This window comes from Lissotriton vulgaris, chromosome 3_2 (assembly GCF_964263255.1).
Source record: "Lissotriton vulgaris chromosome 3_2, aLisVul1.2, whole genome shotgun sequence".
Taxonomy (NCBI): domain Eukaryota; kingdom Metazoa; phylum Chordata; class Amphibia; order Caudata; family Salamandridae; genus Lissotriton; species Lissotriton vulgaris.
This window is the reverse complement of record NC_141690.1, coordinates 50,278,397-50,296,821: the sequence shown is the minus strand read 5'-3', so window position 1 is coordinate 50,296,821 and position 18,425 is coordinate 50,278,397.

Here is an 18,425-nt window from a genome sequence, read left to right as displayed (position 1 = left end):
AAAGATACTCTTTTTTCCAATAGAATAATACTATGGTCAATTGTCTCATTAACCCGGGAAATAAATTGATCTATAGGCCCGGTGACTTGTGCTACGGCCATCGCTGTTTTAGTTTTACTTCTGGTTCTACCAGGCATGGTGGACATATATAGAGTCCTATACGCTGAGTGGTACCAATAGTGACAGCAAAAGCCAAGGGGGGTGGCCCGGTCCGGTCTCTACCGGGCACTAACGGGCAACAACGGGCCCGCCCTTTGCCAGGGCTTCGCTCCGGGCGTCTCGCTCGCGTCCCGCGGAGCGGTCTCTGCTCTTACTGAAGTAGCCCGGAAGGCGGGCAGGGGGCGGGGCTAGCAGGGGGCGCTAGCCGGATGTTGTTTGCCACGCAGGGACTCCTGGTAGAGCAAGTCCCTGCCGCGCTTCTCCCCTGCCGATGACTCACCGCCTCAGCCCCCAAGTTCGCCTGGCGCGCTCTCCCAGCGAGAGAGACACGCAGCGGCACCCGCGCAGCGGCACCCGCGCAGCGGCACCCGCGCAGCGGGTGCGGCAAGGAGCAGCGTCCGTGGCAGGCTGGAAGGGAGGACAGACTTCAGGCTTCAACAAGGAAGGATTCCGCAGCAAGGGTTAGGTGAGCACTCCTGTGCTAGAAAACGTATTCCCGCTATAGCCCAGGTGGAGGTCTCTTTTCACTGCTCACTCTGCCGGGCGGGGGGCGGGGCTAGCAGGGGGCGCTGGCCGGATGATGTTTGCCACGCAGGGACTCCTGGTAGAGCGAGCCCCTGCCGTGCTTCTCCCCTGCCGATGACTCACCGCCTCAGCCCCCAAGTTCGCCTGGCGCGCTCTCCCAGCGAGAGAGACACGCAGCGGCACCCGCGCAGTGGCACCCGCGCAGCGGGTGCGGCAAGGAGCAGCGTCCGTGGCAGGCTGGAAGGGCGGACAGACTTCAGGCTCCAACAAGGAAGGATTCTGCAGCAAGGGATAGGTGAGCACTCCTGTGCTAGAAAACGTATTCCATGTTATATGATTTGTACAAATTTAGTAGCACTGTGTATTAGACCAGCACAATTTTATGAAATAGGGACCCAGTTTTCCTATATCATCAATAAATGATGGTTCGGCTAGCTCACAGTACAACAACTAAACTACTAAACCTCCGGAGTTAAGTATGCTATCAGTAACCTTCAACATGACCACTCTTATTCCCAAGAAATTTACGGAAACAGATCTAATCCTTTCGTTGATCACGTTTGCATGTCCAAGGTTTCAAAAAGAGAAGAGACAAAAATAAATGTTCAAATGTTTATTGAAAAGATCTATTCCTTGTATATAAAACAGGAACTGCAAGTATTAGACAGATGAGGCACATCATTGTTATAAGCATTATTAGAATGGTGAATAACACAAACAATTCACCATGTTAATTGTTCCTAATGTTACTAACAACAGCATTGTGAGAGTACCCTTCTTCCAGACCCTGTTGAAATGCTCTCAACCCATACCTTGGTGTATTATCTCAGGAAGCTGTAGCAGTGCAGAGAACAGAGCAACAATGGCTACCAAAAATAAATGCATGCATAAAGTGTACTTTTGGTCCTGAAAAATATGGTCAAACTACCATCTTAAAAAGATGCTAAGATAAAAAGGAACATTAAAATGGAGACTGAATGTAATCCCTATAAAAGCATGCAATCAGTCTAATCTGAGGAGGATATGTCTGGCTCTGTTGGGATGTTTTTGATATGATGTGTGACATTATGCTGCTGGTGGCATGCTTCAGATATCAGGAATGTTAATTTGTTGCCTGCCAGACTCTAAATTATTAAAACTTCTCAATAGCTGATTTTCATATTTTAACTCGTCTCTGTCTGCTGTCGCAGAAGCCAAGACCTGTTCTTCAAAATAAAATGGAGGTCCAGTCCTTGCCTCCAAATCTTCAAAGGGCAGTTCCACCTGTCAGTGGCACCACAGGTGTGGCAGTCTCCACTTATTTCACAGAGAAATGGCATGCTCTGTTTCAAACGTTAGAATTAACGTAACTAACCTATTTAGATTCTGCCCCACAATATTCCTTTTTAATGAAGAGGACTCTGCAACCAACAGTTGAGCCTAATTTCCTGTTTTGTGGGAAATGAATCTTATACCTGCTAACTAGCTTCTTCCAGCAGGGTAGTTCAAAGCCTAAATCTAATTTAAGACAGACTCAGATGAATTTAGACCAAACTCAAAGGAATGAGAGGTAATATGCCTGAAATTATGTTATATTTGCAAGGAATTTTATTTACCAATAGAAAGAGATGTTAAGCTCTTCTCCAGCGAATACAAATATGTTACTTTGATGACATTTTTGCCTACAGTGTAAATACAGTAAAGCACTACAGACTAACGCAATAGTAAAAAATAAATGACAATATTTTGTTTTGAAGGACCAATTAAATTATAAGGCCTGAATATGCCATACCAATGTATTAACAGTTACAATCCCATATGCAACATAGCAACATTTGCACAAACACTGGGTTGATTTAGACATTATTGTAACTAGCTCAATCTGCACACGAGAACATGCATTTGTGCTCACAATGAATTTAAGCCAGCTCAAATTCTCTTATCCCATCTGCACTGCAACAGACCTCCTTTTAAAATATACATGTATTACATTATCAATTCATCCAGCCACTTCTATTAAACTGGAGACTATGTTGTCTGCCATTTGCAATGGCTATCAAAACAGTTTTGGCATCTATGTTTCAATAACATATTGATAACAAAAAAAAGTGTCCTGCCTGAACCCTTTATGTTGCAATCCAAAAATATGTTTGTTGTAAAGAAAAAGCCCTCCTTAATTGAGGCATAGTTCTTTATTAAGTTGTACTAAACACATGAAGTAATTAATACATTATGTCTATTAGATAATGGTATAAATGCTACTGTGTTAATGAGATATGCATGGTACATTTGGAGACAGCAATGTATGTGTGGGATTAAATGCGAAGGAATATATTTCTCTAGATCATCCATATAGATTTAAGGGATGCTACATCCTAAATGAATACAAGAAATATCACAGTAACATCAGGTTTATTAATTCTTGATTGATCTAGTAGACAATCATAACTTCAAAACCTACTTTGACAGATGAGAATTGAAGGAAATCAATGTTGCTCATCCTCCATCTTATGATGGATGCTGAGTGAAGAAGTACAGAGAGAGTGGGCATTGTAAGTTAGAGACTAAATAGGATTCTTTGAAGGGCTATCTACCCAGGGCCTGTAAATTAAATGCTACTAGTGGACCAACAGCACTGATTGTGCCTCCCACACAAGCAACTTTCAATCCTGTCGAAGGCATGCCATTGCAGGACCTGTGTGCAGTTTACTGCCAATTTGACTATTCACCTAAAACTACTAGCCAAGCCTTAAACTCCCCTTTTATTATATATAGGTCACCCTTAAGAAATGCCCTTGGTAACCCAAAGGGCAGGGTGCCATGTAAGTAAAAGGCAGGCCATGTACGTTCATGGTTTACATGACTTGTTAGTTACTATCAATCTATTTAATTTTTTATTACTGTGAGGCCCACTCCTAACATAGTTTAGCATTGAGAAATTCCTAATCAACCTTTAAGATATAATTCCTGATCAAAGAGGAGTAGCTTTTTCATGTTTTGTATGTCTAGAATGGTCTTGAAAAATATTCTTCTCTAAGGAAGTTGGATTTAACATTTGTGTTGTAGAAATTCCATTTTTAGAAAGTAGATATTTCTCTTCTCTTAGCTCTTTTCTGGATTACAGCCCGTCTCCAATACACGTCTGGGTTGGGTGACTGCCACACTTTGTGCATTTCCTCTGGACAGCCACAAACAAAGGAAGGTGAGGCTCATCTATTTTCTGAGCACTCATCTACATTCTGATAGGCCTTCCTGGACAGGGAGGAATGGAAGGGGCTGGAACATATATTTCAATAGGTAGTGTCTTGTCCACACACAAAGCACTGATTTACCCCCCAAGGTTAGCCTGTCAGGCAGACTAGGCAGAAAGGCACTTCAGAGGTCAGCAATTGATGTCCCCTCCACTTCAAAACCACTTTTGGGTATAAGTGAGCTCTGCACAGCTCGACAATGATGCAGGATCTAACTGATCTAACTAATCGGGAGGGATTCTGGGTACACAGGTGGAGTGATTAAAGAGCGCGGGCGGGGGATTGAAATGGTTTCCTGAGCTCGGGAGGATGGCGCAATAGCTGGGTTTTAACGTCGAACAGAGCAGGTACGCTAAAACGGCATTATGTTATTTGATCTAGTTAACAGGGCATTTCTTGATAAGAGAGGTTACCAACAGTTGGATATCATAGCAGCAACTTATGCACGTTTGTAACATAGAGAGCGATTCAATAATAGCAACAAGCGAAGAGTAGGGACGTTGTTTAAACAGAATGCCAGTAACACAGACTAGTGGGTTTTAGCACGAGGAGGATGTGACAGACAGGGGGATTACCGGGGAGTAGTAGCGGATGGAGCGGGAAAGAGTGTGTGTGCCCATGAAGGTTTAAAAATACATGATTAGAACAGAACACTGAATGAAACACACGCGATGCCTTTATTGAAATTAATTTTACTTATACAAAGAAGGAGGCATGGAATGTATAACATGTTTGGATGATACATTTACTTAGGATTACTGGTATTAATTGTGCATATTTATTTTAATTTCTAGTGACCCCCGAAGAAGGGCCTCAACAGCCCGAAATGCATTGGGTCTTTTATGTGTAATAAAGAATGCCTGTGATGAACTTTTGCATCAGTCCTATTCTTTGAAAGAGACCTGGATTGGCTCAATTTGAATAGTAGAAATTTGAAAATTGGCACTGTACACTGGTTGTGGACCTTTGAAGCAAAGAAGATAAAAGATGGCTAAAAGAATTTAAAATGTGGTGTAAACTACGAAAAACGAGAAAACTGATAAAAAAGGAATGTGAAATACATGCACGTCAGAGACGGCATGGAGCTGTGCGAAAGGTTAGTTGGGGCTATCCAGTCCCTTCACACATGGAGTTCTCTTAACTTATGGCAGTTGGGCATGCCTACACCAATCCGCACGCAATTCTGATGAAAGCGGGAGTAAAAAAACGAGTGAATAAAAGACATATGAATTAAGAGGTGTGCAACCCCTATCTCAGATGAAACTTTCGTAACTATTGCCCTAACCAGGGATTGCACCCGTTGGACAACTTAAAGGAAATTTCAAAATCATAGAGGAACATTTGGGATCCACACAAGTCGACGGAACATCGAAAAGTTCATCACAAGTTTAAACAATGAAACCAGAAGTAACTATAAGTAGATGGACATTGAAGACATTTGCAGCGTGATGTTTTTTATGGGTTTCAACTTTCTTTGAAAGCTGACAGGATTTAGAGTTCGGTCGCTACGCTGGTGAAATGTACTGTGGGAAATGCAGTTTTTACACACAGGGAGGCGGGAAGCTCTTTGTTTTCCAACTAATCGGGAGGGATTCTGGGTACACAGGTGGAGTGATTAAAGAGCGCGGGCGGGGGATTGAAATGATTTCCTGAGCTCGGGAGGATGGCGCAATAGCTGGGTTTTAACGTCGAACAGAGCAGGTACGCTAAAACGGCATTATGTTATTTGATCTAGTTAACAGGGCATTTCTTGATAAGAGAGGTTACCAACAGTTGGATATCATAGCAGCAACTTATGCGCGTTTGTAACATAGAGAGCGATTCAATAATAGCAACAAGCGAAGAGTAGGGACGTTGTTTAAACAGAATGCCAGTAACACAGACTAGTGGGTTTTAGCACGAGGAGGATGTGACAGACAGGGGGATTACCGGGGAGTAGTAGCGGATGGAGCGGGAAAGAGTGTGTGTGCCCATGAAGGTTTAAAAATACATGATTAGAACAGAACACTGAATGAAACACACGCGATGCCTTTATTGAAATTAATTTTACTTATACAAAGAAGGAGGCATGGAATGTATAACATGTTTGGATGATACATTTACTTAGGATTACTGGTATTAATTGTGCATATTTATTTTAATTTCTAGTGACCCCCGAAGAAGGGCCTCAACAGCCCGAAATGCATTGGGTCTTTTATGTGTAATAAAGAATGCCTGTGATGAACTTTTGCATCAGTCCTATTCTTTGAAAGAGACCTGGATTGGCTCAATTTGAATAGTAGAAATTTGAAAATTGGCACTGTACACTGGTTGTGGACCTTTGAAGCAAAGAAGATAAAAGATGGCTAAAAGAATTTAAAATGTGGTGTAAACTACGAAAAACGAGAAAACTGATAAAAAAGGAATGTGAAATACATGCACGTCAGAGACGGCATGGAGCTGTGCGAAAGGTTAGTTGGGGCTATCCAGTCCCTTCACACATGGAGTTCTCTTAACTTATGGCAGTTGGGCATGCCTACACCAATCCGCACGCAATTCTGATGAAAGCGGGAGTAAAAAAACGAGTGAATAAAAGACATATGAATTAAGAGGTGTGCAACCCCTATCTCAGATGAAACTTTCGTAACTATTGCCCTAACCAGGGATTGCACCCGTTGGACAACTTAAAGGAAATTTCAAAATCATAGAGGAACATTTGGGATCCACACAAGTCGACGGAACATCGAAAAGTTCATCACAAGTTTAAACAATGAAACCAGAAGTAACTATAAGTAGATGGACATTGAAGACATTTGCAGCGTGATGTTTTTTATGGGTTTCAACTTTCTTTGAAAGCTGACAGGATTTAGAGTTCGGTCGCTACGCTGGTGAAATGTACTGTGGGAAATGCAGTTTTTACACACAGGGAGGCGGGAAGCTCTTTGTTTTCCAATTAATCGGGAGGGATTCTGGGTACACAGGTGGAGTGATTAAAGAGCGCGGGCGGGGGATTGAAATGGTTTCCTGAGCTCGGGAGGATGGCGCAATAGCTGGGTTTTAACGTCGAACAGAGCAGGTACGCTAAAACGGCATTATGTTATTTGATCTAGTTAACAGGGCATTTCTTGATAAGAGAGGTTACCAACAGTTGGATATCATAGCAGCAACTTATGCGCGTTTGTAACATAGAGAGCGATTCAATAATAGCAACAAGCGAAGAGTAGGGACGTTGTTTAAACAGAATGCCAGTAACACAGACTAGTGGGTTTTAGCACGAGGAGGATGTGACAGACAGGGGGATTACCGGGGAGTAGTAGCGGATGGAGCGGGAAAGAGTGTGTGTGCCCATGAAGGTTTAAAAATACATGATTAGAACAGAACACTGAATGAAACACACGCGATGCCTTTATTGAAATTAATTTTACTTATACAAAGAAGGAGGCATGGAATGTATAACATGTTTGGATGATACATTTACTTAGGATTACTGGTATTAATTGTGCATATTTATTTTAATTTCTAGTGACCCCCGAAGAAGGGCCTCAACAGCCCGAAATGCATTGGGTCTTTTATGTGTAATAAAGAATGCCTGTGATGAACTTTTGCATCAGTCCTATTCTTTGAAAGAGACCTGGATTGGCTCAATTTGAATAGTAGAAATTTGAAAATTGGCACTGTACACTGGTTGTGGACCTTTGAAGCAAAGAAGATAAAAGATGGCTAAAAGAATTTAAAATGTGGTGTAAACTACGAAAAACGAGAAAACTGATAAAAAAGGAATGTGAAATACATGCACGTCAGAGACGGCATGGAGCTGTGCGAAAGGTTAGTTGGGGCTATCCAGTCCCTTCACACATGGAGACTAGGCAGAAAGGCACTTCAGAGGTCAGCAATTGATGTCCCCTCCACTTCAAAACCACTTTTGGGTATAAGTGAGCTCTGCACAGCTCGACAATGATGCAGGATCTAACTGCAAGGCTTGACTTCGGCCCATCAACCTGACTGCCAGGTTCGACAATGACGCAGCATGAATCTAAGGTCCCAACTGGGAGGCTCAACTGCAATGCATCAACCCATGCGATTTAGTCGGAATTGATGCATTGTCTTCACTGCTGGAGAAGATCAATGCGTTTCATTGATTGCAAGCAGGAAAGGTACTTTGTTCACTGGGGCCTGGTTGGGGCTAGAAGCCAGCGTGCGCTTCCATGAGGTCTACCCAAATTTTAACTTTGCCCTGGTCCAACGGGTCCTAAAGTAACCTTTTTAGTGCTACCTGCTTTTAAACGCTTTATTGCATTTAATTCTTCACAATTAAATATCTCAACTTTTACAAGTTGGAATTTTGTTGTGTTGGTCTTATTTTACTCAGATAAATGTTCTCTATTTTCCTTAACTGCTGTGGAGTCTTTCTGTGGTGTTTTCACTGTTTTATTGCATGACTTATTGCAAAAATACTTTACACATTGTCTTCTAAGTTAAACCTGCCAGCTCTGTGCCAAGCTACCAGAAAGTGAGCAAAGGATCATTTAGGATTGTGCAGTGAAATACCCTGACTACGATGGCGGTCCCTACTTGGACAGGGTGCATTCCTCTGCAAACTAGAGACCAAATTTCTAACAGTTGCATTATGTTATGTTATCCGTGTTTTTATAGCACTCTAATCACATGTGAGGATCTCTAGGGAAACTTTCTACCAGAGGGGGGCAATATCATTGTGTTGTATGGTTATGAGTTTACATTATTGGCGAATGCATTTATGTAGTGATCGCTAACCTAAATGGCCTTTTGGCAGTATTGCAGCTTTTGTGAGTGTTCATATTTGTATATGAACTCACTACTCACTATTTATTGTATCATTGTGCATTGTGTTTAGCATAGGCTAATTATGTGCACTATATTCCCTTCAGTAAAGACTAATAATGAGCTAATGATTTGTTTATTAATATGGTCTAACTACTCTGACTATATCTTCCTCATTCTAGTCTTCAGGAGTTTGTAGCTTTATGGCATTTTGATTTAAGGCTTTAGTAGTTGTAAACAAATGGATTATTATTTGTGAAATATGTGAGTCCTTCACATGTAGTAAATCTACAACATTTTCCATACTGGGAACCAAATTCCCCAATGTAGCATTAGACTGTTTCCGGGTAGTCAAGTTGAGCTGTCCGAGGCATATTCAGGGGCAGTTGTGTGGGTAAGTAACCCAACTTGCTGGTACACAATATCAAGACTGAATACATTATGGTACAATTAGCACTTTTATTACTAACACAGTATTGTATTATGCCCACGCTATTAAATAATATGCATTAAGTTACAAATATCTACGATTAGGCAGATGGAATTACTTTTGGTGACACGTTCAAAAAACAGCTCACAACCTCAGCAAGCACAGAACCCAATAATCTCAATGCCCCCACCTATACTAGTTACAATATAAAGGATACTTGTGGTCAAAAATACAGGCCTAAAAGCATGTCCAGGGTGTCACTGCATTGATAAATAACAAAACATGTTATCACCAACTAATATAACACAACTGAAATCAAAGTAGATGGTACCGTCTTTCAATAACATTCATTAAGACATTTAATCTTTCATTGTAAATGACATAATTGTAAACACGCTGATATATACTAAATGTGTGCATAAGTCTCTCTTATACTTTTACTTTGCTGCTACTGCAGTTTTAGAACCAACCAAAAGAAGCCCCTGCACTCTAGAGCATATGTACAACCTGTAACCTGAATGCAGATACCTGCCTGAGGCGACGGCAGCCTTCCATGCTCAGCTTGCACATGTGTGCTAGAGACTTGTCCATGTTTACTCTGCTTCTTTCAATTTTTCTTTTTCACCCTCCCTTCTTTCTGCTCCCCCCCCCCGCTCCCTCTTAATTCTCCCCTATCCTACTTCCTTACCCTCTTTTTTTCATTTAGAAGTGTTAAGATCTCTGGACCTTTTCTCTCTGTCCTGGCCTCTCCCCGATATTCTACTGTAAACTTCCCTCACCCCCTCACACTCGACGCCCACACCAGCCAACTCTTCCCTCTCATCTCACTCATCCAAATTCCCCCTTTTGCTCATTATTCTTTTCCACACTATCCCTGCGCATCTTCATCCTCCCAATTTTAGTCCTCTTCCCTCAAGTTTCCCCCCTCCCTTATTTTGTCTCTACTATCAATCTTCATGCCCTTTCTCTGTAATTTTGGTATCTTTAGTCGTTGGCTCTCGTACACCTCGTTGCTTTACACTATCGCTATGGTTATTATAGCATACCGTTTACATAAATGTTTCCTCAACTCGCCTGAATTAATTCTAGTGACACTGTTATGTTATGCTTATATTGATGTTTCCATGTAAAGTGCTCTGATACCCTAGGGTCCAGCCAGCGCTATATAAAACCATTTTAATAAATAAATAACTAAATAAATAAATAAGAGCCTCTCACCCTAGGTGCGCAGCAGTTATCTTAAAAGACAGACACTGACAGTTAGCACTCCTAGTCCATGTTCACAGAATTTACTGAGACTTAGTTGGAGAGTTTCACTCACAGTAAAAGTCCCAAACAGTGTAGCCAAAAGCTAAAATCCTGGAGTATTAAATGAGTGAAACCCATCTGGGACATTCGTCATTAATAGATATCTTGATTGAGGTGGTATTTAGTGGGTGATGGAGGGAACGAGGACGCATATCTCCAGATAGGTTTGGCATTACATTTTAGGTTGGACCATACCAAGAAGAACTGCCTAAGAGAAACGAGATAAGCTGTAAAAACTTTAAGCACTTTTTGACAAAAGTGCATATTAAATCCCATCACATTTTTTACTTCAAATATGTATAAAATAGATTGCATATCAGACCCCTCTTAATCCATGCCGTAATTGAAAGCCCTTATTTTTATTTCGATTCAGTTTCATTCAATTTCAGTTGTTTTTATTTTTAACGCCTGTTCTACCAGCAAGCATTATTTGTGTGTCGCGTTTTAATCAGCCCTCAGCTGTAAGAATCAGCCAGAACAGCCACAATCTGTTCTGAAAAAAATAGCTGTGTACATCACTCCTGCTGGAGACTCGTGCCAACTATGTCCTACTTTTCCTCTCTTTCTTACTGTCTCTCATAGCGCTAGTCTAACGAGACAAATAATGAGCTGGAAAATGCAAAGGTCAAAGTCCATGTGTAACCTGACTGCACAAAGGTGACGTCTTTACTTCCTTTCAATTAGTCTCACACATAGTGAATCCATGAGTGTAGGGTGAGTGGATCCCACTGCGATAATGGTCCAAATATGTGGCTAAACTAACAACTGCTCCATGTGTTTCTAATGGGATTCATTTATTGTTTACTTTTTTATGGAGTGGAAATGTGTCTGTATTTTTAAGGCATCTCCAAGATGATTCCGCACACAGGGCCTTATTTATGAAGGCCTTGCGCCGCTGGTGCGTCACTTTTAACATGGGAAAAAGTGACGCACCGGCGGCGCAAGGCTTTCATAAATGAGGCCCACTGTTTTTTAGCTCTTAACATAAAATACTATTTTGGATCAGGAAAGGATTACTCATAATTACGGAATGATGTAAATATGTAATACCGCAATGCAGATGGGATAATAACTGAAATGCCATGTATCAACGCTTAGAAAGAAGCTCTCATAAAACTATACTTAATTAAAGGGTCTATATCCATAATTGATTGGGAGATTATAACCTCACAGTCCTGTGGTTAAAAAAAAGAAATGAGACTTAATTATGTGCCTGCTCAGAAAAAAATAACCTGATGCAGTAATGTTTGGGCGCCCAGAGATAAGTAGAACTAAGGGCAACTTTTAAAGGCGATATTAATCTGCTGGCATATCACGTGCAAAAATAATTTCTAGTTGGTGAAGTTTCTTGATGGGTGATATTGAGGTCCAGATCATAGGGAGGCTGTGCATGGAAATGTAGCATTAATTAAGCTAGTTTTATTGTTCCTTTATTAGATCGATAATGAGAAATCTATGCTTAGTTGACTATTAGTTTTCCCGCACGAAAAGCACCCTCTTACAAAGTAAATGTGTTTCTCTAACTCGGTTGACAATATCACACATAGTGCACTTAAACAGCATATATCCAACTTCATTAAATAATCAGGTATTTAAAGCATTCCTTTAACTAACATCATACAGAATAAAACATTACAATTCGGACAGCGTCTAATTTGTAAAATAATCAGGGGTATATTCACAAGAACGTGTGATAACTACTGCAAGAGTAGCGTAACGCAACTTTCAACATCGCAGCTCATCGCTGCAAAATAACCCTGTGTCAATGTGGAGTTCACAACAAGGCAGTAGCATGCGGCAGACACCAAATAACGTGGCAAATGTCTACATGAGAAGGAATGCCACCCCACAAAAATGCTTTACGCAAACGCAAAAAAACAGGCGATGAGGCCAACCGCAGGACAAAAAGTAGGGAAAACCAACCACAGACCTGCTAATCCGATGTGTCTGGCGGGACAATGCACCATAAAAACCCTGTGGAAAATACACCAGAAACAAGCCAAAGCACGTAGCAACATGGATGCACCCTGACCCAGTGCAGAGGCCTACTCGAACCCTACAAACCCCACAAACCAGCAAGGAACAACGGGGTCGGGGAAGGCCAAGGAGAAAAGGGAGAGGAAAACCGGGTGCAGACTACAGGAAAACAAGACCAGCGTCACAGAGGTGACAGAACACTACCAGCAACTGACCCACTAGCAGAGGAATCCAGAACCCCCCAGTCACAATGTACATTGCCATATAGTCTGCATGCAAACTAGCAAAATGTGCCAACATATATGCCCTCACAAAGGCAACATGCACACCCCCTTCACATCGCAGAGGTGCACACAACACCTGAAGCAGAACACATAACACAACGCATCCGTGATGCCGGAGAGGGCCACCACACCATCGACACCTACGCCACACAACAGTCCATGGATATCCCACGCAACACCCCGCAGGACATGGACAGTCAAGCTACTCAGAGGAGAACACCGGGCCAGCAACAGACCACACAGCAGGAATCACCCGCAGCCACAGCTGGCTCAATACACTTCATTCACCCACACATGGCACCCCAATGCCATGTGTCAGATTGACAAAAGGAGGTGGCCCAACAGGTGTGGGTGGGGGCCAAACCCATGGAATGTGAACCAAGATACATACATAGGGGTCTATCACCCTACAGGGCCAACCCACACCCCACTAAGGAGACCCATGTTGCCATGGAGACACATGAAGATGGACATGCACAGCACAGAATCGCGCCCAGGGTCGCCCAATTAGCTGTCACACACCCATGTTGGCTGTGCGTACGACGGCCCTTGCCACTCCCCTCACAAATGGAGTGGGTGACAACAAAGCTACATGTCCAAGCCCCAACCTGCTGCTTCCGGTGACATGTCTGCATCCATGGTACACCGCACATTGTAAAGTTGTAGGGCCCAGGGACCACATGCATACTACAAGACCACAGGGACAGATGCAGAGACCATGTTGAACTGGCTAAGGGCACATGCGCCTGGCCCCTTTACTGGCAGGGCCACATGGTCAGCGACACCTGTGCTGGATGAGTGTGGGGTGGGTGTAAGCCAACCCGCACGGAATGTCTGGTGTTGGCCACCACTTGGACATTGGACACCAGTGCATCGCAAACAGAAAACACATGCAATACAGAGTCAACTGATGAGCAACAGTGGATGAACTGGATAAAGTCCAGAGGACAGCCAACATGCAAACAGAAGTGTCCGTGAGTCGCAGTGGACTGGGCTGTGGACACTAGAGATGAGCGTGCTCATGTGCAGAAGAAGTCTCGGATTGTGTCCCTTCGATATATTCCTAATGCAGATGCAGTGGGGTGTGTCAGACCTGCATCATCTTCACCTCCAATGTCTCAGGGCCCCCACACTGTTTGAGGTGACATACCTGGGCAACCGCTCCACAGCACAAACACAATCAGCTGTCTGAACCACTGCTTTAACTCTGGCAGATGGCGTTTGGAGGTGGTCCTTGAGATGGTGGTGTGTGCCTCCTGCGGTGATGCATTGTCCAAGCCGGTCTGGACTCGCTTTGGTGTGTGAGCCCTAGTGGGACACATTTGGGCCCTGAGGCTGGATACAACGCAAAGCCACAGATTCATGGCGTTGATGAGCCTAAGGCCCACACCTCAGGGGCAAGCCTATGTCTCCGGAGAAGGGGTCCCGGACTTGACTAGCACAGAGTTAGTGGCCCCGGATGCACTGCGGCAGGCTTAGGCACCCACCCACGGGACGGAGACTTTGGGTGCAGTCAGATGGGCCATGCAATCTGAGCAGATAACCATCATTGTCCGAGGCGTGTGTTTTGGAGTGTTTCGTGGAACAGTGGAAGGTGTCCTCCAGGGCAATACGCCGAAAGGTTTGGTTTTATCAGTAAGCAGCAAATGGAGGTGTGTAATGCGACAGCCCGTTGCCACCACCAATTCCGTAACAGCTACATGAGGGTGAAAACTGCCCCCTAGTCCATAGGCTCAATCGCCACCACTGTCCGACCAGAGAGTGTCCATGAATGTCGGGGAACAGACTTAGTGGCACGGGGGCTGAGTGGGGATGCAGACTTCGATGATGCCGGTACACTGATATGAGCTATTGTTGAATCATGACTCTGAGACCTACTGGGCCGCAGTGTAGGCTGTAGGCAGCGGTGAGCAGTGGCCCACAGCCACATTTTTTTGGCTCGTGATGCACAGCGCTAGTGACACCAGGGCAGTTGTTGGTAGTGTACGAACACTTCCGTAATGATTATCCTTTTCTTTCCGCCAAGCTGCAAGGCAACATCCTCTTAGGCATCTCCTTGCGTGGAATGATGTGTAATCTGCCTTTGCATACTCAATGTTCAGTTCTTAATCTGTGACCTACCCGAGCACAGCGTAGGCCGAGAGCAGTGTATGCCGGAGGCAGGGGACAGCACGGGCCATTCACCGAGTGTCGCCGGCATAGGTTGGTGGCCCCACCGGCCTGCGTAGTTCAGGTTCAGTTTCACCACGTGTTCGATCACCTCTGTGACTGTGACCTGGCTTTCGTCCGGACTGAACTGCATCTTCTTCTTACTCCTCTTCATGAGTCCACTGGTGGGGACTTAGCCAACCATGATTCGTGACTAGGTGCTGGATGTGAGACCTACTAGTCCGCAAGGTTATCCTGGTCCCTCATCCACAGTTCGCCGGATGGCGTTGGACAGGGATTGTGGCAGCATGGCTAACCGGATGGCGTTGGACAGAGTTTGTGGCAGCACAGCTTGCCAGATGGCCTTGAACAGGGTTTGTGGCAGCACGGCTCGCCAGATGGCGTTGGACAAAGTTTTTGTCAGGATGTGTCGCAAGATGCGCATATGGAACCAGGCCTCACTAATCGAAGGGAGTCTGGTGCTGTGGCTGCTGTCCCTGATTTGGGGTCACTGCCATTTAGGAGCCAGGACAAAGTCTCACATATGGGACCCACTAGGCCGAAGAGGTCACCGGTAGAATTTGTAAACGAGAAAGAAATAATGTGGGCCAGCTTCGGGGGGACAGCGGTGGTCTGAAAGGTTGGCCGGGTTGCGGGCCTTGGGCTTGGAGCTTACACTGGCACGTGGTGGGCCCTCCATGACACACACCGGTGTCAGATGCTGATCAATGTGGCCTGGCTGCATATGGTCGGCCCTGACAGGTTTGTGGTCCAGATGGCCGAGGTATGACAGGCGCACAGGATCTCAGGCAACTCCGCTAACAAGGACAGCATCAGCCTCATGGTGAGGTTGAAGGCACCACCCTGACAGAGACATTGGACTTTCTGGAAGAGGATGACACCCAGTGCTACATGCTTTTTATTCACATCCCTATGCTGGCCTGGCATTCGCCCACGCATCCCACTCTGCTCACGCTTACGGGTGGGGTGTAATAGGCAACATTTCCGCTAGGACCCACACTGGCTGGGGTGACATGGTTGTATCCATTTTCCACAAGACTCCATTCACCAGATGTGTATGTCGCCTTGGATATGGGTGTGCTCTGCATACTGCGTTTTGTTCAGTACTTCGCCACCACTCTAGGCATTGTGAACTTTCCCAAACATGGTACTACTGCATCCTTCACATATGCCTGGTTGCCTCCTGAGGTTCCATGCCATAGATTGGTCATGTTCACGGCTTGCCCAGGCTTCCATTGTGAGTTTTTCTATTGTGTCTGGTGGGTGGGCATGTTGGTTTTGGACGTGTGATGTGTGCATTGCCAGAATTGTGGACTGTATGGTTGTGGAGTTGAGGTAAGTGGGGTGTTAATTAGGAAGTTGCAAAGGGGCTGTGCATTTCCATTTTTGCCATCCTGAAATGGCTGGTTGCTGTTGGACTGTCGGAGAGAGAAGGGCTCACCAACACTGGCTGTGTATTTGGAGGCGACATTGGTGAAGGTCCCAAGGTGTTTGGATGTTGCTTGAAACATTGATGTGTGACATGTGCTTCCTGTTGCGCAGATTGTGTGCTTTGTCACCAGGGGAACATGTGTGCAGTAGATTGCTCCCTATACATGCGTGCACCCGGCTATGGTGTATGGTCCTTGCTTGGTCTCCAGCAGTTCCTGCGCATTGTGTGGGATGTACGGGGACTGGGTTGCCAGGGTGTTGGTGATGTCCAGGACAGGCGTGGGGGTCTTGGATGTGGCTGGGTGTGAGATTCCACCGACTCTGGTGGGTGTTTTTTGGGGTGTGCTAGGGGCCAACAGGTGGTGCACAGCCAGCAACTTGGTGTGGGGTGGGATGTTGGTTGTCTGCTGTGTTGGTGCCATAGGCCTGTTAGGCAATGATAGCCAGGATGCATAGGATGGTTGTCCCTTTCGTCCTGTAGTGAACAGTGACATTGTCAGATGTTGGGCCTGTGCGGCAGGTGCGTTTCCTGTGGGGCTGCTTTCTTTGTCTGCACTGCCTCTGTCATGGTCCAGGGGGATGTGCCGGGTGGGTGTTGTGTCCCTCTTGGGTGTCCCTGCTGCGTGATGAGTGGCTCCATGGCATCTGTTGCCCTTCCGATGATGCCCTGAGCAGGGCTCCCTATTGTAGTGCAGGCTGCTGTCCGACTTTACACCAGGTCAGAGCAGGTGTAAAATTCCTGCTACTAACGCACTGTGAATATTGAGGTGTGGTGTTGTCGCGGCTTGGTGCATGGGAACGCCTACTCTGCATCTCATTAGCGATAGTTGCAGGGGTCCGCTGTGGCGATGTTTTTTGTGGCTGCTATCGCAGGAAAAGTGTTGCTGTAGGCACCTACTTGTGAATGGTGGGGTAAATTTATCACAACTTTGTGAATATCCTTGTGAATATGCCCCTCAGTATGGTGCCTGAAGCGCTACTCAAAAGCCAGTGGCCTGCACAAATAAATGTCAGCTCACCAAACACTCAGGCTGAGTAAACCAAAGCTTCCTCTGGCCTCTTTAATTCACTGCCATACACTCCTTACCCCATCTCACTCTTGCAGCTTCCTGCTTTCTCCCTTGGTGTCATAGTCCGACATTCGATTCCTTATTTTCCTTTGAATGTTTTGCCTTTCTTCGTTTGGGGAAGTGTCTGACAAGGAATAATAAGTGCCGGTCCCCGAAAATGATTGTTGTTGGCCGCCACCGGCAACCACGAGCTCAAATAAAGCACTGGATTAACCCCTTCAATGCTCATGACGAGCTGAGCTCGTCATGAACAACGGTAAATCATGGAATGCAGCACAGGAGGGGAAAACCATCAGCAGCGATGATGTTAAGAAGAATTGTGCGGGCCAGAGTGCATTTAATAATGAGGACTGCGAATATGTGATAATATATGTAAACATTAAAGAGGTTCTCACCTCCTTGATGATTCTTGTTCTTATTCTAAACCTGAATTATGTACTTTTTAGGTTTTATCCATTTCAGAAAACCAGTGTAAATAAAAAAATTAAGTAGTCTCACAGGCAAGCATTTTGTTTATAGCCTTAAATCTCACAATAAAATGGTCCCAACCTCTTCTCAAATGGTGCACGAGGCAGGTTAAAGCACTGTGATCAGCACTATGGCTGCAGTGTCACTGAGGGTGTCACTGTCCCTTGACGTATTTAACACATTTCATGGTCCGCTGCTGCAGCTGTTTTACGGTTAACATGTGTCTGTCCAACCAAATGCTGATGACACTCAGGGCCGAATACAAAAATGATGTGTTGTGATTCCTAATGTACTAAAGACTTATCCTGCAAATAGTGAATCCTAGTGGGGTTGGAAATGGATCTACCTCTTGACAATTAATGAGGTAGGTCTCAATTTGCAAACCACAAAGAATCGTTGCCAACCCAGGGTTGATTGCCTGCTGGGGTCAGCAGACCACCAGGTCTGTGATTGCTTTCAAATAAAGCAACAACTTTTTTGTTTCCCTTCCCCTTTATTTAATTAAAACTCATCCTAGCCATGCTGCCGGCATCAGGTTTGTTGGCAGTTGATGAGTACTGGAGCTCGAAATTAGCCAGCCCAGATGGGTTATAGG